Here is a 26935-nt window from a genome sequence, read left to right on the forward strand (position 1 = left end):
CTTGGTCACTCATTTATAAGAAATTGTTGAAAGGGTATATATTAAACCAATATTCTCTTCAACTTTTTCCTTTTCACAGATTACTTTCTGGGTCAACTAAGTTTGCATAAATGCAAACTTCTGGAGTGAAATTCAGGTTTAATATATTCTACATGAGGGCAGCAGGCAGCTGATGAGCAAGTTGTTCTTATTCTGTGTACCTTGATAGGATTCAACTTTGGCCTGGATGAGGGGAATTTGTTTTTCCATGCAGGGCACTCTCATGAGAGTTTCAGAAAAACAATATGCTCTTGTCAGAACAGTATGCAGTTCTTCTAAAACTGGGGCTGAACTACATTTTACCCTTTAAAGGTCAGGAGATATTATTATGCAGCAAATTTAGCCTATGATTTATCTTAAAAAGGAACCATCACATATAACCCTCACAAGATCTGGGTAACGTTAAAAATGAGAATAAATTTCAATAACAGTACTAATAATAGCTCCTCCTGTGTATAAGAGATGGCACTCAGCACTGTCGCTTATTTACTCTCCACAACAAGCCCACAGGCAGGCATTAGTTTTTCAGTTTTAAGATCAAGAAACAGAATTTTATTCTTCATCTACCTTGCACTCACAGCATCGTTTTCACCACTGGTTACCTCTCTGACATTTTCCTACGTCGACTTTTCTTTCCACTTTCAGATCATCCCTTTGTAGCCTTAGATCAAACTAATTCCTTCTTTGGCCCGAAATGTTGGTTTTACTGAAAATTCTCTCCTTCAGGCCTCTTCTTTCCTGTCCTTGATAATCTCGTATAATCTTAGGGTATCTAATGGTACTGACCTTAATTGCTTTCAAGCCAGGCATCTCCCTTTCCTCATGTGCCTGGTCGTCTTCTATTACATAATAAGTGCGGGCCAGATATCTGACCTGCATATTCTGCCAGGGTCCCAAATAATATCCACCATTAGATTCAAAATCATTCTGCCAAAACAAACTTTCCCTCTTGACATCACTAATTCTGTTAATGGCACCAATGTTCTCCAAGTCAAAACCTGAAGTCATTTTGACAGCTTTTGTCCCTTACCTCCTACAGTCATAGAGTCACCAACTCCTGTGGCATCTCTCCAGAAACATTTGCAACTATCTTTCCAAGAGCCGAGACTCAAATGCCAATAACTGTTACACTCATATAGCTCTTTAAAATAAAACAAGCTCCCACAGATACTATTTCTTATAATTTCCACACTAACCTCACAGATACAAAAACTGAGGTTTCAGAAACATATGAGTTTTGTTACACAGTGTAGAAGCAAAGTGGGGACTTGATCCCAGGTCTTCTGATTCCTGTTTTCCAGGTGTAATAGTCCAACAACTGCCTGTACCTTCATGCATGAGGCACAGCTGCCTCAGACACAGTTTTTCCACTGCTCCAATGCAGCTTATGTAATCACTAATAGTGACTGTCTAATAATCATTGTTAAATGACATCTTTTTTAAAACACAGATCTGATCACATCACTCTCAGCTCAAAAGTCTGTCAGTAACTTCTTAGACTGAAAAATGTTCAAATCACTTAACCTGGCACTCTCCAGTTTGTTTCCAACACCATTTTGAAACATTGCTTCCCATGTCCTCCCATAGTACAGCCAAGCTGAACTATTCTCAGTGTTTTTGTTTTGTTTTGTTTTTGAGACAGGGACTCACTCTGTCACCCAGGCTGGAGGGCAGTGGTGCACATTAGACTCCAGCCTGGGCGACAGAGTGAGAGACCTGGACTACAGGTGCGCGTCACCATGCCCGGCTAATTTCCGTATTTTTTGTAGAGACAGAGTTTTGCCATGTTGCCCAGGCTGGCCTCAAACTCCTGAGGCTCAACCCATCCTCTTGCGTAGGCCTCCCAAAGTGCTGGGATTACAGGAGTGAGCCACTGCACCTGGCCCTACTCTTAGTGTTTCAAATATGCTTGAAGCATTTGCCTGCATTCCTCTGCTCAGGCCATGCCCCCTGGACTGTCTTCTCTGCCTTTGAAAATGCTGACTGTTCTTTCTTTTATTCATTAATTAACATCAAAGCATTGATGGAGCAATAGTGTATCAGGGACTGGGCTAGGTATGGAAAAAAGTGGGTGAATAAGGCAGGAAGGATCCATTTCTCAAAGGGCTTAGGATCCGCTGGAAGCATTAAGTTTCAGGACAAATGCCATACTCTCCACAAAATAACCCGTTCCTGATACCCTCAGCAGGAAGTGAGGACTTTCTCTTCTCAACAGCCATAGTACAGTGAGGAAACCTCGATTATAGGATTTACCATAATCTGATTTAATTACAGTTATTGAGGCATATGTCTTATCTTTCATGCTATAAGCTCCATTTTTGATAGGGACTCTAAGAAGCTCCCTATTTAGTCCTCACAGCATGTAGTGCAGGATTTCTCATTTAATAAGACCTCAATAAACAATATTGGAATAAATAATTTCTCTCAGCTTCTGTGAGTATGAGGTTGGGGAGAGACTGCCGCATGCCCCATTCACACACAAACAGCAGAGGACACAGTGAGCACACACGACTCCCACACACGCTCACCAGATGGTGAACATAACATTATTTTAGGCAACAGAACTGTCAGCTGACATCCAGGGTCCCATGATACTTGCCTCCATCCATTTAAAGAGACGTTTGAGACAGGAACCAACCCAAGATTTCTGGATATCAGAGTGCAAATCTGTTCAGAGAGCACATTTTTCTGTGTTAATAAACAGAGAGCAGGATTAACATCTCCTCCATAGCCTGCTTTTCTGACCTCAGAACTAGGAGGACGCTATATTCCTGACCATGATTTGGGACTGAATTTTTTCTTTAAGAATTAACACAAGTCACATACAGTTATATTTACTTTTTTTTGGTGTACAGGTCTGAGTTTCGACAAATGCTCTGTGTAACCACCACCACAATCAAGACAGAATAATTTCCACTGCTCCCCACCAAGAAATTTCCCTTCATGACACTTTGTAGTCAAACTCTCCTCACCTTTAATGCAGACCTCTTTCTCCACCTGCATAGTTTTGTGTTCTCCAGAATGTCACATAAATATAAAAGCTGTTTCAGTCTGGCTTCTTTAATTAGCATAATGTACTTGACGTTCATCCCTGTTGTTATGCATATCAATACTTTGTTCCTTTTTATTTCTGGACATTGTTTCACTGCATGAATGTGCCACTGTTTGTTTATTCGTTTACTAGTTGAGGGACATTTGAGTTATTTCCCATTTTTGGAGATTATGAATAAAGCCACTATAAATAAGTTTTTATGTTATCATAGGTTTTCTCGTCACTTAGCTAAATAGGAGTGGTCATATGGTAAGTGAACGTTTAACTTTATAAGAAACTGCCAAAATATTTTCCATGGTGTCTCTACTATATTTTGTATTCTCACTAGTAACATAGTAGCGTTCCAGTTGCTTCATATCCTTACCAACACTTGGTACCATCAGGACTTTTTTTTTTTTCTTTTTCTCTACTGTTCTTAGTATATAGTGTGGGATGGAATTTTAACATTTCATCTTTTTATAACCAAAATATTTCTACTTTGATACTCAGCCCACATTCAGTTTTTCCTCCTCTCCCTTCATTTGGTTCTTTGTATTAGCTCTCCCACTAGACTAAAGGTTTCTTTGTCGGTAAGGAAAAACTCTTAGTCATCTTTGTGTACATGAAGCTCTGCCACCCCATCCCAAGTGCAGGGATTTGCAAATAACACATGCTACTTAAATAAATGCTTCTATGTGATCAGATTAGATTATTAGATTAATACATACAGTGACATAATTAATACATCCAAAGGCTAATCTAGTATTGGCTAATTTTGTCAATTGTGGAACACCAAAAGAATTTTAATAAAAGTATATACTTTCTTCCCTTTTCATGAATTTTTCCATTTTCATGTATATGTCTGAAAAAACAGATTTCTGTTTTCTTGCTTTACCAAGGGCTAAATTGGAAAATATATTTGGGATTGTGAAATATTTGTGTAATAAATTTCTTGTGCTTATACAAAAGACAAGATTGTTATTACTGGTACTTAAGTAAGAAATTAAGAATTATTAATTAATTAACTTCACAAATTAGATCACATATATTTCAATGTGTTTTTTGGGTCAGAGAGAAGAAATTGGAATTACAGAGGGGACCTGATCTGTACATACTATTTGTCAAGTGAATTGGGGCAAAAAAGAGGTTGAGGGTCACTGATAAAGACTCAAAGAATCTTGAAAATGGAAAGGTTCTCAGAAGATACAGAGGCCAACCTCCATTTAAATGCTATAGCCATCAATAAATGGCTATAGCATCTGTCTTCCACCATTGGTAAACTCACCACTTCATACAGCACCAAATACACATCCTTACAAGCAAGAGACTCAAAACAAAACAATAAATAAAAGAAACATGGGGGAGGCAACTTCTTAACTGAACTTTCATTTTTCTGTAACATTATATTATATAAACCTTCTGTAGCACCTACAGAAATCTAAAAATAGAGATTAGAATCTATTGTGGCAGAAAATAAGTTTGTTACTACATCAACCAGCCACATGGGAGTTAATCTCATTAACTTTTATATTGCAGGATGATGCATACCTTGGAGAGATGAGTTCAGTGGTAAATGACATGAATCTTGGAATTTCTTTACATTAATATCTACTTCTTCTGAAACTTCAGTTTTTGAATGGAATTAAACCAACAAGTTCTAGTTGTGTATAGAAGAAAATTTGTATAAGTCTATAGCAGTCTATATAAGAAAACTTCTTAAACATAGTTCATGAGCAGCATGGATTAGTTATCTTTCAGCTGGAAGGTTTCTTGGAGAACTTACAAGCAAGGGACTTCCTGCAGAAATGACTGCAAACATTTCTCCTTTTATGGGCTAGCATCCTCTATGATGGTTTTGTACCACTGTCTTAGATCTGATGGAAACTCATTCCCAGAATTCCCTTTCCTAAATCATTCTTCATTCCAGTTGGCTACAAGGGAAATTTGTGTGACCTTTGGAAGGTAAAAGTGAAACAGCAGCATTCTGCTCTGAAGGTCAGTGTAGTCAACAAGTGCAGCTCACTGACCTCCCAGATCACCTTGCCCATGGCAGGCAGCAGCCAGGCTGCCGGACATTTGGCTCCCCACAGATCTCCTCTTTTGGTTTCTGGGCCAGGTGCACGAATGGCTTTGCAGTGAAGAGTGCCAGTCCCTTTCGGGCTGTTCAAGTCAGGGTCGTTGAGGCTGGAGAAGTATGAGTCAAATACAAGTTCCAGTTTATTTTTATGGGTTTCATTTTCTCCTGCAGGTTTTCCCTTGCTCAGCTCTACTTCAAATCTAGCTTTTCTTCCCAGTTGCCAGCTCTGCTAACCTATGATGACTTTAGCTCCATACCAGATGTGATGTGAAAGCGACTGCAAAGCTCCCACAATTGTGCAAAGTCTAAAACTGAAAATAAATCAATTATTCCATATTACCATAGTGGTTCTGCTTTTCTAAGTGATAGGGATTCCATTAAATCTTTTCTATTTAGAATACGTACTTGGTTACAAATATTCTTTAGTGCATGCCTTTCTTTTTTAAAATTTATGATATTGTCAAAAGAAATAGTACTAACGTACTGAGCCTAAGTATGTTATTTTATTCTCCCTTGTTTTGGGGATAGGGACTTGGAATATGCTCTTTTACACAATTCCTCTCAAAACTGGTAAGCTGAGGAATTGGGAGTCTGCTCTATAACCAGAGAATACAGAAAAACTAACAATTAATTTGAACTTCCGCATAATAATGAGTTAAAGACTACTTGAGTGAATTAGCTGCTTCTTCGAAATTTGTTTTAATGTGACACTTGGAAAGTTATGTCACTCATGATGAAATCTAAACATTAAAATTTTGAAAACAGGCTGGGCATGGTGGCTCACATTTGTAATGTCAGCACTTTGGGAGGCAAAGGTGGGAGGATCAGCCGAGCCCAGGAGTTTAAGACCAGCCTGGGTGACAAAATGAGACCCACCTCCTCTAAGAAAGAAAATTGAAACCAATTTCAGTTAATCAATTTTTATCATAATGTATGTGCATTGAGAATAAATAAATACTGCCATGAAGCACTTCGACCTTTTTACTTAAATTCCTAATGTTTTACATAATTTCTGAAGATTTTATGGTCTTTAAAGGCAGGGATGCATCTTCTCATTTTTACATCCTCCCATACTGGCACACAGATAAGTCCTTATTCAACATCAATTGAACTAAGTAAAGAACACATTTCAGCTTCCTGTTTTTTACAAAAAAGAAAAGGGCAGCAGGGTATGAGCAAACAACCACAACCAACTACATCCTCTGATGCTTTTCTCACTATTATATAGAAACTCCAGCAGGAAACCACTGCTATATCCTTTTCACCACTATAGCAAAATCTTATGAATTACTGGCAAGCATAAAACAGCTCCATTGACATCACATCAACGTTTGTGACAATTTATACTCACCACACTCAAGTGCTTTAAAACATCTTAAAAAAGTTTCTCAAGGACAAATTCCCAAGGAAAAATAATCATATACTTTAACCACGTGTTTGGAGTTTAATTATATGAAAAAGCAATAAGCACTATTGAAACTTGATGCACCTCTCAATGTAGCTGATGTTTACAAAAAGCTCAAAAAACTGACAAGTGTTAAAATTCCTCATATGACTCAGACTTATAAAGATTTCTAACAGACCAAAGATGTATTAACGACTACTCCAACACACGAAAGTACTATTTTTTTCCCTTTGTATTCAAAACGACCCAAGAATTAGACATTTCTAGCTAGGAAATGTAGACCCCCCTTTTTTCCATTCTCACACACTATGCACTTATATTTACAGCAACACACATTTTAAATTTGTAACGTGAGCCTTGATAATGCATTTTATCAATGAAGGGGTCTTCCATTGAAGATCTCTTATTTGTCCAAGAACTACAAAGACAAGATGATGGCAGAAGTCCAGGCCTTTCATTCAAGGGCTTTAACTTCAATGTGAAACACAGACAAATATATTCATTTTACACAGAAGTCACAGGTCTAGAACTCTGTAGCTTTCTTGCACGCCCACATTACCTAGTCCATAAGCTCTCCATAGGGTGTAGGGCTAAATGACTACATGCGTAAATGAATGAAGGCATACATGCTTGGTGATGATGAAGAGGGGGAGATAAGAAGGGCCCATTTGGGTTCCAACAAAGGCAGAAGGGGCCTAAAATTCAGAAAATAAGCCCATGAATGAAGAAGAAAACAAGCAATATTTAAAAAAACAAGTGGTGGGGCATCAGAGCTAGAATTGATCTTAGGGATTTCTGGACCAGCCCTCTCATTTCTAGAGAGGACCTGAGGTGCCATGGGCAATGACATGACTTCATGTTCCACTTTCAGGGACTGTGACATTTGTGTACCTGTTTCATGATTTTAGCCTCATGTGCTTCCTATCTAAACCATTTTTTTAACTCAATATTTTTCATTAAATTGACTTTAACTGGTGCACTGGTTGAAAACATTAGCCTTGTCCTAAAAAATAACATCTGTGAAATTACAGGTTTGATGTACTGGTTATATTATTTTTCATAGCATATATTTTTAAAAATATACTTTGAAATGTGTTCTGAACATATTTCTACATTTAAATAAATTCATAAGTATGAAAATCCAAAGCAATCTGTATGCTACCTAAGATCCTCTCACAGGTCACTGCTGGAAATCTGCACTCTGAAAAGCAGTGCTCTCTATTGTGTTACCTCCAGGAACAAAGAGTTTGAATTCTGAAATGACATGAGGTGGTAAAGACATTCCAGAGTGATAAAAAGGGTCCAGTAATAAGACTAATGCCTCTAGGTGATTTCTGTCCATTTTCTTTTACTAGAAAAAAAAATCAATTGCTAATTAAGGAACTAAAAAAATAAGGCAGAAATCACGGCTTTTTTCAGTTATTGGATTTTCACCTTCCAAATGGACAGACAGGTATATTCATCCTCCTACCAAGTACCATTAATTCATTAGAACTACAGTTTTAAGAAGGAATTCGTCTGAAATAGACCTCCTGTGCGTGGATTACCTTTTTTTTTCTTAGTATTCCATTTGCAATGAGAACACTTAGCTGTAAGCTGTAATAAGGAATTGCTTAACTTTCATAAGTAAATGAATGTCTATGATTAAAACATCAATCACGGAAACACTAGTTCTATAAATAGTTTCTAGGTCCAAAGTCCATAGGCAGTTAAACAAAGACACATGTTTGTTTTTTCTTGTGTGTGTGTGTGTGTGCGCGCGTATGTATGTGTGTGGGTGTGCACACACATGTGACATAAGAAACACATTTGGTTTTTCTTTTGAGAAACAAAGAAATGTTATTTGCTGAACATATGTGTTACCTGGTATTTTGATAAAATTTATGTTTGCCAATGTTATCACCTATGCAATGATCTATAAAATTTTAACCTAAAATACCTGTCATTGAACTCACCCTGTTTTTTTTAAATGTCTTATCGCTGATTTAGAAGCTTTCACATTTGCTTTTTAAGCAACACAAGATGAAATCCAAGATAGAAGACAGAAGTCCATAAAATCGTACTGAGTCCTTACATTTTGACCCACTGTGATTTGCATCACCAACAGAGTCCTGCAGTGTAGCATAGTGGTGAAGCTCATGGCCTTTGACATTGAACAACTGAATTCACACAGCTCCATTACCATCTGTGGGACTTTGGGCAAGTTATGCTATCTATTTCCTCATCTCTAGAATGGGGAATTATTAATGTGCTATTATTTAGTAGTACAAACCTCAGAGATTTCTTTAAAGGAGAAGTGGTTTTAGCAAGATGTCACTGGCAGATAAGCCTGAAGAATAAAATTTTTAAGGATTTATAGATATCTGTAATCTAGCCCTCACTCATTTCCTTTGGAAAGTAGATGGATATATATGGAGACATGTATTAGGGTTCTCTTATGCTCTAGAATCAAGATGGCAAAGTGCCTCAAGTGTTTTTTTGTTTTGTTTTGTTTCTTGTTCATTCTTTAACGAATTTTAAACCCTCTTCCCGCATGTGTTTAGTTGGTCTTTCATTCTTTTCCACTCATCATCATTAATTCTATAATGGAGGCTCCATCTCTTTTCTTTTATTTCCCCTACACCACCAGTCTCTGCGCTCCAAGGCAAAGGAGGTTCTCCCCCCAGTCGGGGCAAATACACAGAGATGGAATCACTTACTAGGCATTTCAGAGGCATGAATTACCACTTCAACTTCCAAGGTTGAAGCCCCGGAGAGGGAGACCAATGGAGAGTGTTGAGCACCTCCTCAGAATAAAAAGATAGCCAGAAGGCATGGGATATTTCACAGAGCAGCTACATAAATAGCTGGGTATTTACAGTCCCATTGGAATGGGTACATTCCCCAATAATGATCTGACTCAAGATCATTCCCCAAGGGTGGAAGAGCTTCCTGAGAGTCTAAGCAATTATCTAAAACAGTGGCCCTTAAGCAGTCTTAAAATACACTTGTGTATCACAAACAATTTATGAGCAATGATAAAGTACCAATGACAGCAAATTATTTATTAAAGTATAATTTAGAGCTGTTTTCTCTAATGAATTATATTAACCTCAAAAATCAAGTTATTTCTATAATAATGTCACTCTCACTCATTTCACTGGCATGTGTGGATATTTTCTTGAATAGGAAAAAAATGGAAATGAAGTTACACTGAGGTTCTGGTATCCTCATGAGAAAGAAATTTCTCGTAGTACACAGACCAGCAGACTCTTGTAAGAATTCTACATCTTATATCTGTTCCGTTTTTGTCACTTCTGCTACCCTCTGCTTCTTAGTTGTTTTTAGGAGAACTAAGTCAAAAATGCATGTGTCTGTGACTTTATTTTCTACAACATTAAGGAAGTGGAGTATGGGAAAGACATATAGTTTTCAAGTTAGCCTGGCAGGGAGGAAAGGAACCCAGGTGTGGCAAGCAGGTGGTGAAGCTGTGAAGAGGAACGGAAATGAAGCTGAATTGCTCAGCATACAGGAAGGAAGAAAGAGGTACAGGGCTGCTTGGTTAGGACAGAGGAGGGACCCAGGTTGTTAGGCTACCAGGGGAATTCTCTGAGATCGTGACCAGGAAAAGAGCCCATTCTAATTTTGTTGAACTATATTTATTACTAAGCTTATTCCCGTTGTCTGGGAATTATTTGAGAGTTCAGACTATGTATTATTCAATTTTGAGTCCCTAGCACACAAAACAGGGTTTTACATACATACATATATATATATGTGTATATATATATATATATATCTCAAGTGCTCGATACAGATTTATTAAATGATCCAAAGAATTCACCTTTCTTAAACCAGGGCCTTCTGCCAACCCCATTTCACATTCTATCTCTCACCTCCTAAATAAATTCCTATTTCCAGTTGGAGGAAAGCTTTGATTCAATTTGCAAAGTAGAAGGAGCTGACATGCTCTCAATCCAGTCCAGCTCAGGTTATTAACTTTTCCCCTCCCTCTCGGAGACTCAGATTTCATCACTCAAAAGCCACAAACCCCAGAGGCAGGATTTTTTAAAAACCTATCATTATAGTTCTAAACATCAAAATAGCCACCAGGGGAATAGCAGAACAGTTTCTTCGTAAAAGAGCATAAACATTTCAGTGAACCAAATTTGTGTTTTAAATGGGACTTTCAGTCTTTATCTCTAAAGACTTTTAACACCTATGGTCTTTTATATATTATCAACTCATTTCAGGTGACAGGACACTTGATACTTAAACACAGCCACCATTCTATAAGGAAATGCCACTCTCTTCAAAGAAAGCATAGAGTCAATGTGGCACTGTGTCCTCTGTTAGTTTCGATTGGTACTATTCTCGGCACTGTCTTCTCGGAGTGAAGCTGTTGAAACACTGACACTTTAGGATTAATAATTAGATGAGGGGATGTTTTTAGAAATAAAGTAGGAGGCACGAAGTGGGGGTGGTATGCAGCGAAGTGTGCATGAGGAAGGAAAGTGGCAGGAGAAGTTGAGAAGGCATGAGAGATTTCAGAGCGCTATGAAGACAGCTTTCCCTACCAAAGAGATCTGCCTGAGTTTTCCATCTTGTTGCCTCAAAAGGGCATTTGTCTTTATTTGCAACATGAATAAATCAACCCTGATGCAGTCACCTCATTTTTTGGCCATAGTAACGGAGCAGTTCTACACAATCAAGTGGCCAGACTGTGCAGTGATCTGCCTAGCCTCAGAGAGGGGTTGCAAACACAGCCTACTGTAATCATTAACTGAGCATTTCCAGGCTATACAGAAACACAAGCTGGGATACGAGTTGATACTACTCCTGAAAGTTTATCTCAACTGCCAGGCCTGCTAAATAAAATGCAGCATCACTTGAAAGATTGAGATACACTCTGGACTTTCAGGAAGCTATGCAAGTTTGGTCTATGTATAAAAAGTTATACATAAGATAAAGATATGGTGCATTTAAAAATACATAAAGCAATCCAATGTGAGATCTCAGTCATTGGTCTTTAAGGTAAAGAAAAAATAAATTACATTATTGTTAAAACTGCTAATATTTTTCATTTGCCACTTGTGGTACAGTAAAAAGCAAGCAAGTACACAGATGAAAAACTCCGTTATTCTTTAACAGACTACGTTAACTCAATTTTTATTCATTAAACTTTCACAGACTCTACAAATTTTGATACTGCAAAATTTTTAGACCCTCACTATGGTTAATGGGGGTTAACTATATTTGGCGCCATTACCTTTCTGCTTTGTAGACACATCAATTTCATGAGTATAGTCATAGCATTTTGGAGCTCAATGGTACTTAGGGAACACCTAAGTAGTCCAGACTTTACAGACTCAATACCTACAGGTTTGGGGTAGTAACACAACTAAGTGAAGCTGTTGGGCACTAGTGACTTATATAAATGCTCAATGTCAGTGAGACATTGAGAAGTGGGGACTACAGCGAAGTAATGAAGTAGCATATATATTGCTGTTCAGCTCCAGCCTAGAGAATGTGGGTGAGGGCTTCATTTTTTATAATAGATCTGATGTTTAAACACTGGCTTAATTAAAAAATAAATACCTGGAGGCCACAGTTTTCCTGCTAGGCCCACAGACTGCCAGTTTTCAATTCTGATTTGGTACATATATCTCCAAATCTGAGGCCCAGACAGGTAAAGTGAAGAGTACCAGGTCTCTCAGATGCTCACAGCAAAGCTTTCTTCTGCTCTGAGAATCCACTTGGGTAGACAATCCCTCATATGAAAGGAGACTGTAAGTGCATTTTCACTCACTTAATCAGAGCTCAGCCCCTTACCCTGACAATGATAGACTTCTGCTCTCTGACTGTTTTCAGAACATGTTCGACATGAAAACAAGAACAATCACCCATACCTACTTTGTCATAAGCAATTTTTACCCAACCAAGGATGCAGGTGAAAATGAACATGCATTTACTAACTTTAGCTCTGACTAAAATTTTTACTGGAATTTAAAATTCTTAATTTTAATTAACAATTACAATTTTAGCTGCTTCATTTTTACCTGCATTTTTCAAGGAGAAATACCTTATAGAAAAATTCAAAGAAAGGCATGCTTAATTAACAATATGACTAAGTATAAATTTAAGAATCATGCTATGTATAAAATAAATTAGAAACAGGTCTTAAGAATTACAAAAGTTTTGCTGCAATCATGGAGCTTTAAACCATGCTTTGAGTGGATTGAGAAACTAATTTAGAGTGAAGGAATGAGCATTTCAAAGCGATGTAATGGCAAAGGCAAAGATCAAACTCCAAGAAAGTGGAACTCACAGTGAGTCAAATGTCTTTTGCATTTTTGAACAACAATTTTTAAAAAATGTATACTGAGAAAGCACATTCATATCATAGAGTAAAAAGGAAGAACTACAAGAAAAACTTCTATGTTATATTCAGCATATCTGTCCTGTACAGTCATAATTCAGAATAAAGACACAGAGGCAATGCAAAATTTCAAATCTTGATAATATTTGCAGGCTATTACATTTTAGAAAAACTGTCAACAAGAATTGAAACAAAAAATGCTCTGATTACTCAGAAAATATAGTTCACACAAACACTTCACTCCCTCAGGCATTTCATTAAACCAAAGTTATACATTATAAAGAAAGAGAAGAGTCTCCCATAGACACAATACGCTTATTTTAATTTTATGCTATTTAGAAATCAATAACAACTGATTTCTGAAAAACAATCAAGAATCTATTAACATAAAGCATCTGATTATTCTTCATAAACCAGATCTCCCACTTGGATGGACTATTTGCAATTCAAGTTTTAAAAAAATTCTCTGTAACTCTTTTTTCCTCCAGAAAATTAACAGATGCAAATGTGATTGTCAAAGGGGCTTTGGAGATATATCTCCGTCCTCCAGCTGTCCATTACTGAATTAGCAACAATGCTGAGGTCCCCGGAGATGCCTGACATTGTGAGTTTTTACTCTCTAGCCTCCAGAATTTTTTAAAGGGTTCTCTTGCTTCTGTAAGTGTCACAAAGCTGTGAATCCTGACTAAACCAATCTTCTAGAGGTGGCTTGGTATCCACGCTATTTAGGATCCAAGAATTAAAAATTTTAAATGGAATCTGGTGTGTAAGGCCAAGAAATTGTCTTGTCTTAGATCACCCAGCTGATCCCCACGATATTTCTGCTACGCTAGACCCTTGGGACAGAGATGAGATCATGGCATTGTCATTTAGACAGACTTACTGAATTGACTCTCAATTTTGGGGGAAGGGGTGCATAGTAACTGATTCTCCTCCCTCACCATGGAGAAAACTCTTGGACATTGTCTTCAGGTCCTGGTCCTTTTTCCCTTAGCCAAGAATTACTGGGGAATTAGAAAGAGGAGTTCTGGATTTTTAGCTTCAGCTCTATTAGTGACTAGAAACAGTTATTAACTTCCTTGGGACTCATCTGTAATCATTTATTTCTTTGTAAATAAAGGCAATGGTTTCCAAATCTGGGTACTGGAATCCTTTTGGGACCTTTATAAAAATACAGATTTCTAAGCCCCACCTCCAGATTCAGATTCAGATTAGGGTCATTTATAACTGCCTGGTAATAATAATTGGGGCCCCAGATTATGCTGCCAGCCTCAAAATAAAGCCAATAATTTAATTACCGACATGAACAATTAGAAAGCTGTTAGTATGTTGCCAACTCCAATATGCCGAATTAAAAAGCTGTGAAAACTTTTCTCACTGGCATTCAAGAGAGTACGTAATTTAAATTGTAAGAGTATATACATTTTCTCCCTGAAATTCAGTAATTTCAGAATTTCAATCCAAATGCAGACTCTAAATGTTTTTGTTATTCCAGACTTGACTCTTACGTGCAAAAAGTTGGATTATCACTAATTTGAACACTCTGATATGGATAAGAAAGAGGTCCAAGTCATTTTTATTTTTTTAAAAAAAGCAAAGTTCCATATTTGGTTGCATTCCAAATCAACTAATTCAAGCAGATGAATCTCTGACTTAACTGGCCCTGGTCTTCTGTTTAAAGGTATAGCTTCATTTAAAAGGGTGAAAATACCACAAAATTGTTCTATTCCAGAGAAAAGACACCAAGAGCTGAATGAAGCCCACCAAGAAAATGTTCAGGAACACAAGTAAAGGTTTTCTTCTCTAACTTTGTCTCTTCAGAATAACTGTTAGGGTACAGCAAAACACAAGAATAAATTTTCTAGAAATGCATACAAACATATTTAAATATCTAACTAAGAAGATGGACAAGTCATAGAGCAACTGACGAAAAGAAAATATGGCAGATGCTGCCGTTCCTTTAGGAGTTCATGGCTACCAAGCGATCTGGTTCATCTTCACAGCCTGTCAGTTCCTCACATGACCACCTCGGCCTTCTGTGCCAACGACTGTAGTTGCATTCTGAGAAATGAAATAATCACGCCACAATGTGGTGTATCTCGTAATGTCAATAGTTCAACAGTAAGATTCAACTGAACAAGGCCTAACCAGTAAATTACTGCAAAATAAATAAAAAGATGGCAGGAAATGGCAGATTTATGATGTTATGGCCACTCTGGCTAGATTTTCTTAAAGTAGCAGTATTAGGAAAATAGATCTTAGTCATAAAATAATTAACAACTCAAAAAAGGTCAAATATACAGAGCTAGAGAATAAAACAGTGATTACCAGGGTGAAGATGGTCAGGGGAGGAAAAGGGGGCATCCAGGTCAAAGGATACAAAGTAGTAGATATAAAAGATGTATACGTTATTTGGTTCCACTACAGACACCGTCACCATTTTACATTTTATGTATATACATGTATACCATTATATATATTTATATATAAAAAATATAAAATATGTATATATGTGTATATATAAAAAATATATAAAATATGTATGTATGTATCTTATAACATCACATTGTATACTTTAAATATACACAATGAAATTTATTTTTTTAAAAAGTAACTCATGTAATATTTCAGTCCAAGCAGAAATTCTACTGCAGTTCTCTTCCAACTTGATATTTATTTTTTCTTTTCTAAATGATTCTTAAATATAACTGCCATTACTCCCTCATTCTTTGCTTCCTCCTTCTATAGACACGAAATCAGCACCCCTTCCTCACTGCACATCCAGGTCCATCCATCTTTTATAAACTAACTCAAGATCCCCCTCCTCCTTGAAGCCTTTCCAGATTAATTCAGTCCCCAAGGATCTTGCTCTCTGACTTTACTGCCATGTACTCACTAAATTGTAAGTCTTGCCTTCCTCAATCAGGCAATTATGCTATTCAGAATATTGTGGAAAATGCTTGTCTATCAGATCTGTCAGATCTCTTGGTCGGCTCTTGGCATCTTGCAAACTGGGAACATCTCTTCTTTGTATCACTTAAAGCAGTAGCTTTCAGACTTTTTGGAAAATGGTGTATAATGAGGTATACATTTTATATCACAGTCCATTATGCAGGCGTGCACACACACACACATACGTATATATATATTTAAGGAATTTCATGAACAATACTTACTCTTCTGTTTTAGTCTTTTATTTTTCAAAAATAAAAATGCTGATCAGACTCACTAAACTGACTTCACAGTGTGCTAGTTTGAAAAGCACCATTCTTGAAGGGCACTTAATGATTACTATGGGATTACTGTAACTATTTCTCTCATTTAAAAAATAATTTTTAAAAATGTATGTGGCCTTTGGGGTCTGTTTAACCTGTGTTCCTGAGTTACTTGTTTGTTCAGTCCGTTTTTTACACTATCATATGTTTGCCTTTTGGAGTCATCTAGGACAAATAAATACTTAGAATATACACTCTTTGTCATTCTTTTCCCCTGAGCCCTATTCTCATAAAAATAAGAATCCTTGAATTTTTATAACTCATTTCTATATAATTTAAACCTCTATTCCCTCATTCTCTCTCTTATTTTTCTAATATGCAAAGTAGGTGGTAGACATTTGTAGATGAAATATTTGAGCCAAAATAATTAAGACTTTTCCCCCTTTAAGCAGCCTATTGTAAATTAAGGTAAATATAATTTCTAGATGTTTGAAGAATATAAATTTGGGTAATCTGAATACCATAGATCCTCAAAATGAATGCATTCACCTAAGTCACCCAGATAAAATGGTTTACTGACCAGATGAGTTGGCAGGCCTTTTGGACTTCAGTTTGTAGGTGGATCCTGCTGCCCTCTCCATTCTCGTCTTACCATCTTTATGTACTCACACTGTTTTTCAACCATCTGGAGCTATGTATTTTCCCTGGTCTCTGCTTATTTTGGTCCCCATGCCAGGAATGTCCTTCCCTCTCTTCTTCACTGGGCTAGGTCCTCTCATCTTTCAGGTCCATGGGAAACTCTCCTTATTCTCTCCACCTCTACCCTGGCCTCCACAGCACCCTGTCAGGGCACTCCACCAGCGGTTGCTGGCAGTGTCCCTCCCAAGTTTTGCAGGCTGAGACTATGTCTTATTTATTCTTCTATTCCACAATCTAGGACCATGTCCAGTCCAGGATTAAATATATGTTGAATGTATCAACATATATTCATGAAAAAGTGAATGAATGAGTGCATAAAGGGCAGGAGCAGCTGCCAATGAAAGAGCTCAAATAAGAGCTGTGGCTAGAATCATGTGTCCTCCTTCTCTGAGCCCAACATTTTATAATTTTGTGATTCCAAGACCAATATTTCCGTGTTTCCTGCAAGCTGCAGATTTTGCAACTGGAAATTCAAACAGTGAAGGATAGCTGGATCTAAATATAGTCTTTTAAGTATGTTGAGGCATAATTAAGAAAATGTTGCAGGAACAAATAATTAAGCATATTGGGCAATTCTTTTGAGGCAATTAAAACACTCAAATTTCAAAACAGCTTGCTGGAATCCAGCCTGCCCTCCAATTGACACTGATCTGACTCATACAACGCCTCAGTCCTCTACTTCCCATGTGAAGCTGATGCACTTGTGATTTTGTCCTAATCATTTTCGTAGAAGTCTACTTAGTGATTAGGTGAAGGCTCACCACACCACAACACACTGTACATGGCTCTCCATGAGTTCCTCTGCTGTTTCTAAAATAAATTTCAATCATAGAACATCTAGGCCTGCAATTGCAATTGCTGTTTTTTTTTCTCTTTTGAATCAATAACCTATTCCCTTGATTAAAGACACACAAAACTTGAAAAACTAAACACACACAAGAACTCAAAAAAGAACATTCTCTAACGCAAACTCCTGTCTTTTGCAGATAGCAGCAGAGATTTTCTGCTTTGGGCTGTGACTCATGTACCTTTATTCCCACAATTGTTACTCAGGGCAGGCCAACGGTGAGCACAATGGGAAAAGAAAGAATAGTTTATAACTGGAAAATAAGCACATTCGGGCGAAGTACACTCAAAGCATTATCAAAGTAAAATATGCAGCAGCACCAACAAGAGCAAACAAAAGCCCACGCAGGAGATGTGTAAATATTTCATGAAGCAAAGCCTTAATCAACCCTCTCTCCCAAATCTTGCTGGTGTTGTAAACACTTCAGTTTCTTCTAGTCCCACCATGACCCAGATACCTTGCAAAAACAAAATAAAAACATAGTCCAATGGATCTTTAAACAAATGTGTTGTGAAAATATTTAGATGGAGCATACTCAAGTACCGCTTTAACCAAGAGGAAGAAGACACCTTACTCAAAGGTGGGTGCTTCTTGAGTGACTGCTCAGAGCTCCGTTTCTCCCCTCCCCCTCCAAGCCCTTGCCTTTTGCCCACCTCCTCGGCTGCTTTGTGGACATTCACATCGTCTTAACCTTGAACTGCCTACACCCCAAGCGGTGATTTCTCCCAATGGCCCTCCAGAAAGCCCTTGAAACCTGGTCTGGATTCGATGCCTTCCCATCACCCAAAATTCACTTCCCAGTGGCATATTAAGTACCTCTCCTTTTTTCCCTCTTTCACTGTCCATTGTTGCGTCTGAAATGATGCCTACATCGTTTCCATCTGCCTGGAGAGCATGAAGATCTTCTGTGTGTGTTGGCTGACAGGCTCCTTCAGACCTCTTCTAAAGCCCATCTTGAAAGAACCGTTTATCACCTCTAGTCTCTACCCTGATTTAATGTGGTTCCAAAGTTCGCCTCTATTAGTGAACATGTCTCTACAACGATTTCCCTTTATCAACCCCTGCCCGCCCTTCCTCTTCTTTCTGCCTACCTCAAGAAAACCTATTTACATATGCATTTATGTATGTGTGTGTATATACACACATACATACATCCATATATAATATATATTTCTATGTTTTGACCTTAAAGGGGATAAGCATAGGAAAATGAGATAAATACACACACACACACACACACACACACACCCCTCATATTCGGATATTCGCAGTGTGCAGACCCGATTGATTATAAATTCCCCTGCCCACGATCAGCAGGCGTCTTCTCCCATTTACCTTCAAAGCCAGAGCCAAAGAGAGCAATGACCTTGCAGAGAAATTCATCACCTGCGAGAAAGACTGCCCCTCCTAGAGCGCAGGATGGGACAGAGACAAGAGCAACAGGCAAAGGATCCCTGTGCAAAATGTGGGACCGAATCCCTTCCGCATCCCTACAGAGCACACCACCAGGCTCCGGTCCCCCGCGCTGGCCGCGGGGCGGAGGTGCGCAGGGGGCGTCTCCTACCTGCTCTGCCCGGCTCCGCGGCGCGGCGGGGCCACTGCCTGCGCTGTGGCGGGGGCTTCCCGTCGCATATCCCAAACACCGTCTCTCGGCGCCACACCGATGGCTCCGGCGGGCCCGTGAGCTGAGGTCCTTCTCAGCCCGGTCCCGGAGCGAGCTCCGTGCGTTCAGGAACTGAAATTACTATGCCAAGAGCAGAGGCGGCGCGCAGCAGTCGGGCGTAGACCGAGGGGGCTGCCCCCACCACTGGGCTGCAGACGCCGCCGCCGCCCCCGCTGGGCGCAGAGCCAGTTTGGAGGTGAGAGTTCACTTGCCCGACTGTTCATCCGTCAGGCCCGGGGTGTACCCATCTGTCCAGCGCTGCCCAGCCTGAGCATCCGAGAGAGGGGCGACAGCTTTGCAGGCGGCGGCGGCGGCAGCAGCAGCGGCGGCAGCAGGAGGCCGAGCTCCGCCCCCTCCAAACCCCCTCCCCCGCCTTCCCGGTCCTGGGGGAAAGTGTTGCAGCCCAGGCTGCTGAGCGCCTGGCCGGGAGCTAGGAAGGGTCTGGTGGGTTGTGGTTCTGCACCCCTGGAGACCAGAGACAGATGGAAAGTTAAGAAGGGATTAAGGAAGAGGGCTGGGGGCCCAGAGCGATTTAGCAGGCATTCTGGCCCTTGCTCCCTCCCACAGGTCACCAGACTCCATGGCTGAGTCTAGACTCTAGCAGAAGGTTTCCAATAAAGCCACGTGCAGTGAAGATCTGAAAGCAAGATCATCCGATAAGTAATATGTTTTGCAAAATGTACAGTATCCTGCGTATTCGGAGAGGCACTGCTGACAGTGCTCCTGTCCCCACCCCCTTCCCCCTACCCCATGGGCTTGGAGGGCTTTGAGGGCTTTGGAAATCTTCCCTGTTGAGCAGCTCCAGAATCCTGAATGGATGTGTAGTATGGTTAGCAGCTGTAGATGGTGCAAAATGATACGATGAAAAGAGCTTCATTATTAACTGGGTATTTGTTGGAAGGCTCTGTGAAAAATGCCTTACATACAGCCTCAGCCTCTTTAATTCTTGCTACAACCCATTGAGGTGCCTCACCATGTGGACGAGGAAACAGGCTTATATGATCTAAACACTTTGCTTGAGGTCACACAGTAGTAACCTGCTCAGCTGGGATTCAAACCAATCCAAAATATATCCTCTCAACTAGTACACAGGACTCACCTAGGGGGTCTTGTTAAAATGCTGATTGTGAACCAATAGGTCTGGGGTAGGGACTGAGGAAACGCTTTTTTAGTTTTTTGTTGTTGTTGTTGTTTGTTTTTTGCTTCGTCTCCTAGGCTGGAGTGCAGTGGCGCGCTCTCGGCTCACTGCAAGCTCCGCCTCCCGGGGTCAAGCGATTCTCCTGCCTCAGCCTCCCAAGTAGCTGGGATTACAGGTGCCCACCACCACGCCCGGCTAATTTTTGTATTTTTAGTAGAGACAGGGTTTCTCCACGTTGGCCAGGCTGGTCTGGAACACCTGACCTCAGGTGATCCGCCCGCCTCGGCCTCCCAAAGTGCTGGAATTACAGGCGTGAGCCATGCCTGGCCCAGGATAGGCATTTTAACAAGCTCCCAGGTAATGCCCATGCTACTGGCCAAAAGATCAAACTTTGCGGCACTATTCACAATAGCAAAGACTTGCAACCAACACAAATGTCCATCAATGATAGACTGGATTAGGAAAATGTGGCACATGTATACCATGGGATACTATGCAGCCACAAAAAAGGATGAGTTCATGTCCTTTGTAGGGACATGGCTGAAGCTGGAAACCATCATTCTCAGCAAACTATCACAAGAACAAAAAAACAAACACCGCATGTTCTCACTCATAGATGGGAATTGAACAATGAGAACACATGGACATAGGAAGGGGAACATCACACACTGGGGCCTGTTGTGGGGTTGGGGGAGGGGGGAGAGATAGCATTAGCAGATATACCTAATGTAAATGAGAAGTTAATGAGTGCAGCACACCAACATGGCACATGTATACATATGTAACAAACCTGCACGTTGTGCACATGTACTCTAGAACTTAAAGTATTAAAAAAAAAAAAAGATCAAACTTTCTAAGCCCCTAGATCAGGGATTTTAAATAAGTTTCTTCTTTTATGCCAGGTGTAGTTAATTGATAGCTGCTTCCTGAAGGTGGGTTAAGAAGGATTCTCTGGCTCTGTCTGGGTTCTCCGGCTAGCCATGTTCATTTTGGTTGAAGACGAAGGGAGCTGGGTCGTCTTCCCTACACTAGGCCGCTTCTAAAAGGACATCTTTATGACAGGAGTGGTTGTGGCATAATATTTATGTCATCATAGTATTCATATCATAAATATGCTAAGCACAGATGTCTTTATTCCAGTTCTCCCTCTCATTAAGCAAACTAAGCCAAAGTTTTAGGCCTAACATTTGTATAGGATGAAACACTTTGCAAAGTGCTCATGTGAATAATTTTATTTGTCTTTGTACAACACAGTAAGGCAGATATAATTTCACTCTACAGGAAAGGAAACTGAGATAGGGTGACTTGCCTGAGATTATACAATTAATATATTATATGTGTGGTAGGGACTAGATTGTGACCTATCTCTAGTTCTGTCTAGGTCTGTTTGTACTATCTTACTGTATTCATTTCCTGTTGCTGCCAACAAAGTACCACCAACTGAATAAAATACAAATTTATTAGCTAACAGTTCTGGAAGTCAGACATCTGAAAATGGATCTTTTAGAGTTGAAATCAAAGGCCCGCAGGGGCTGTGCACTCTTTCTGGAGACTGAGGGGAATCACCTGTTCCCTCCTTGTCTTTTCCGGCTTCTAGAGGCTGCCTGCATTCCTTGGTTGGAGAACTCTAACCTCTACTTCTCTTGCCTCATCTCCTCCAACTCTGATCCTCCTGCATCCCTCCTGGAAGGACCCTTGTAATGACATGGGGTCCACCTGGATAACCCAGAGTAATCTCCCCATTTCAATGTTCTTAATCACATCTGCAAAGTCCCTTTGCCATGTAAGGTAATATATTCATAGGTCCCAGGGTGTAGATATCATTGGGGAGCGTCATTATTCTGCCTATCAAAACCACATTTAGTACTTATTCTGTAGTTTCTACTAGACCTTATTCATCCTTCTCCTCTGTTTCATTTCTCAGACTGCTGGGAAGTTTTTATAGCTTAAAAATTCACAGGGAAGTTATTCAAGAGACAACAATAACAAATCAGTATTGACAAGAAATACCTCAAAGTCATGAAAAAATCATGAAAAGGACACATTGGATTATGATCATGAAAAAGACATATAAGATGTACAGCTGCTTTTGGTCTGACTGACACTGAGATGATCCTTGAGGGACATCCTAAATACAATTAAAGGACCTCTTTAGCAATACAAAGGTTTTAAAAATTCTGCTACTCAAACAGTACACAGTTCCATGATGAATAAGGTGATTCAAAACTCATGCAGAATTGAGTACAACACCAAATTCTAAACAGGGTGATGGTTTTCAGAGTGATGATACACATTAAATCAGTCCATCAAACGAAATCAATAAATGCTATTGAATGCCTTTTGTACTCAAAGCATTTATAGAAAGACTGATATACGGAAGTTTGTCATTTCATTGGGAACACAGAATTTATAAAAAATGAAATCACGAAGGATTTAAACAGAAGAAACAATAGAAGCAACTTGAGCTGGTATATTATTAATTGCCAAGTGAATTAGATGAAGTGAACATTTCATTTGCAAGTTAGGTTTATCCAGGAGAATGGAGACAAAACTAGAAATGTAGGTTGGAAGGTTGTGTTGTAAGGATCTTAAATGTCAAGCTAAGGAGTTTAGGCTTAATCCACAGTAATAACAATGGTAATAATACATTATGTTCACACAGTGCCAAGTAATTTACTAAGTGCTTTTTATGTATTTTCAGTCATTTGACCTCCTCTTCTCTCCCCCTAGACAAGCAGGCCAGTGCACGTGGGAGTGCATACACACACACACACACACACACACACACACACCCCCAATATGGGAAAGGAAATGCAAGCCTCTTATCAAAGAGACTTTCTTGACCATTCTATATAAATTAGTAGCTCCCCTCAACACTTACCTGGCATACTTTCTATCCCCCTTACCCTGCTTTATGTTTTTCTGTTGAACTTAGTACTACAGCTTGATTGGTATACATTTGCTTATTGTACATCTACCTTCAGTGGGATAGAGATCTTTGGCTCTTTTGTTCACTGCTGTATTTCTATTGCCTAAAACAGTGTCCAACACTTATTAAATGCTCAGTAAATATTTGTTACTGAATTGTTACTCTCAGTTTGCAAATTAGGGAACCCAAATCCCAGACATTTAAGTGAACCTTTACAATGTCCTACAGCTATTTAGTGGCTTTACCAAGACTAAGATCCAGTGTCCAGCCCAGTGCTTTTTGGACAGTGTGTTTCCTTTCCAAGTGAAAGTGTTAGTGGTGTTTAAACAGGAGCAGCAATGAATTTTAAAAATATAAGAATTTGAGACTAGAATCTTCTCTAAATGTCACATCTTTCCTAAAAACTTCATCAGTTTAACTGGATTGGCAAGAAGAATTGGCAGGACAGAGTTACCAACAGTGGATTCTGGAGGGCTGCCATTGGTTCTGAGTTATTTGGCACTGAGTAATACTGTAAGTTGCTTTGTAATTTTTTCAAGTTAATTTGTGTGTGCACATCTTGACACTTGGTATTACAGGCTTTCTGGGCACAGGGACCATCACTTTTAATTCCTTTATATCCCTGCCTTCTGCCCAGTACTGGACTCAAAATAGATTTGTTGCTGAATGACTACAAGAAGGCTGCCATCTTTCTAAAAATCATATCTTTACAAACTGCACACAAGGCCGGAAAAACAGAACCTCAGTGAAGACAACAGCTTTTATACATATATATTTATATTTTTTTATGCAGGAAAAATATATTTTCTAGAACTCATTGCCTTCCCTTGAGCCATTGGCCAGAATGTGGTCACTAGATCACTCAAGGAGGCTGTGGAAATAAGCATCTAGCATGCAGCCATGGTCTCGTCTTGCTTTTCCTAGGCTAGACATCTTGCTGCCTCAATTAAAACTGAGCTTGTGTTGGTAAGGGAGAAGGAAGGCAGCTTGTAGGATCATCCCATAGCAGTGTCTTCCCCCAGAGAATCAGTGGAGAAACACTGAAGGCTAACATTAAGGTCCATTTTGATATTACCTGAGTGTGTCTGGATTTCTGGAAGATCATGGCAAGCATATAAGTCAGGCTCCTGTTTCTTCCCTCTTTTCTCCCTCCTGTGCTCCCTCCCTCACTCCTTCCTTCCTCCCTGCCTCCCTTCCCCACTTATTCCCTTTCTTCTTTCCTTCCTCCCCTTCTTCTCTCTCCACCCCTTTCTCTTTGTTACTAAATAAGGCTTCTCCAGCATCAATTTTTGGTCATACTTAGTGTTCCATTGTACGTTTAATCAATGCCCTATTGTTGAGTGTTTAGATTGTCTCCATCTGGAATACTCTTAACATAGGCTTGTTCGACTGATTGGATAATAGATACTCGAATCACTCCTTGTCCTACTGCCTCATCTTTTGCGGCTCCTAATTTTACATGTTCCATTCCTGCAATTATAGTTTTTATAACACACTAATATATTGTTCCACAACAACATGAATTCGTTATTTGTGCCCCACCCTAACTCCTCCTGAAATTCCCTTTCTTCATAGTCACTTGTGTTATTCAGGGTTCTGCGGAGAAACAGAACCACTAGGAGGTATATAGATATAATGAAAGAGAGGTATGATGTTGATGGCTCATGTGAATATGGAGGCTGCCATCTGTAAGTTGGAGGCCCAGGAAAGCTGGTGGTATAGTTCCAGTCCAAACCCAAAGGTCCAAGAACCAGGAGTACTGATGTCCAAAGCGAGGAGAAGATGGATGCCCCAGCTCAAGACAAGAGCACATTTGTCTTTCCACTGACTTTTTATTCTATTCAGGACATCAACTGATGAATGGAAACATAAAATGCGGTAGGTATATATACACATAAATACACATATACATAAAATGCGGTATATATATGTATATATATAATATTTGGCAAAAAAGTGAAATAATGATATTATATTAATATAATAATGATATTAATATATGCTCCAGTTTGAAAATGGACCACAGACATTTCTGTAAAGAAGACATAAAAATGGCCAATAAGCACATAAAGTGATGCTCAACATCATTAGCCATCAGAGAAATGCAAATCAAAACCATAATAAAGTTTATTAAAGTACCACCTTATACCCATTAAGATGTCTATTATCAAAAACCAGAAAATAGCAAGTGCTAGTGAGGATATGGGGAAACTGAACACTCACACATTACTCATGGGCATGAAGAATGGTGAAGCTACTTTAGTTACCATATGACCAAGCAATTCAATCCTGAGTATATACCCTTGAGAAATGAAAACACATGTCCATACAAAAACTTCTATATAAATGTTCATGGCAACATTATAAGTGATATCCACACAGTATAACTAACTCAAATATTTACCAACTGATGGATGGATGGATGAGTAAAATGTCACATATTTATAAAATGGAATTTTATTCAGAAATAAAAGAAACAAAGTATTGATACATGCTACAGCATGGATGAACCTTGAAATCACTACACTAAGTTAAAAAAAAAAGCCAGTCGCAAAAGACCACATACTGCAGAATTCCATTAATATAAAATATCCAGAATAGGCAGATCGACTGGACAGAAAGTAAATTAGTGTTTGCCTAGGGCAGTAAGGCTGGGGAAAAGAGGGAATGGGAGCTGACTTCTAATGGGTATGAGATTTTTTTGGGGTGATGAAATGTTCTAAAATTAGACTACGGTAATGGTTTCACAACCCTGTGGATGAACTAAAACAATGAATTGTACATATTAGAAGGGTGAATTGTATAGTATGTGAGTTATATCTCAATAAAGCTGCTTGAAAATATTATTTGAACAACTAGTTTAGCCTGACAGAATACTTTTTAAGAATTCTTAACTACCATTACACTTAGGCTGAGCTTACTGAGCAACCTTTTAATCTCTAACTCAGTTTCCCTGGTGAATTACTTGATCAATGACACTTATCCTGCCAAAATGTCAACTTATATAAATAAATTGATTCTCTGGTTTTCGTGTCCTTCTCTTATAGGTTTTTCCAGTCCAAATAATTTTCCCAGAGTGTGATCACACTTGGAGTGAACTGATAGAATTGACTTTAGCAAACCACACAACTAAACACCTGGCCTGTGTTAATCTCACACAGGTACTACATCCTCAAGGGACCCTACCTAAAACAGCCCATGAGCCAACCAGTTGGCCTCTTGTTCTTTCTTCTTGACAAGTCTAATCTGCCATATATTAAATAGGATATTATTTTTCCAATGCAGAACTATAAATATTTCTGGTAGAAACGTGGTATCACATAACAAGAGAAAAATAAAGCAAAATAAATTAAAACTAAAATATAGTTCTAGAACAATGCAAGAATAAACAGTGATTTGGCATTCAGCACCACCATTATATCAGTTAATGACTGAGTTAATGAATGAACTCATGTCATAAGCATAATGTTTATGGATTGATGAATGTGTTCAGTTTGCCCCAGATTGGTTAAGTTTGTCTGGTTATAATGAAAT

General features: G+C 39.0%; 1 protein-coding gene across 3 annotated transcripts in view; it reads right to left on the reverse strand.

The window, feature by feature from the left end:
- The window catches only part of GPRIN3 (GPRIN family member 3), a 70619-nt gene extending 50697 nt beyond the window's left edge, over positions 1-19922 (reverse strand). The window contains exon 1 of one of the 3 annotated variants that reach the window (XM_001162145.8): positions 19236-19922. The gene's annotated coding sequence lies outside the window, so the exon portion shown is untranslated. The other 2 variants (XM_009448024.5, XM_054683195.2) reach the window with 2 other exon arrangements.
- Between the last annotated feature and the right edge of the window lie 7013 nt (positions 19923-26935).

This window comes from Pan troglodytes, chromosome 3, assembly GCF_028858775.2.
Source record: "Pan troglodytes isolate AG18354 chromosome 3, NHGRI_mPanTro3-v2.0_pri, whole genome shotgun sequence".
NCBI classification, from domain to species: Eukaryota; Metazoa; Chordata; class Mammalia; order Primates; family Hominidae; genus Pan; species Pan troglodytes.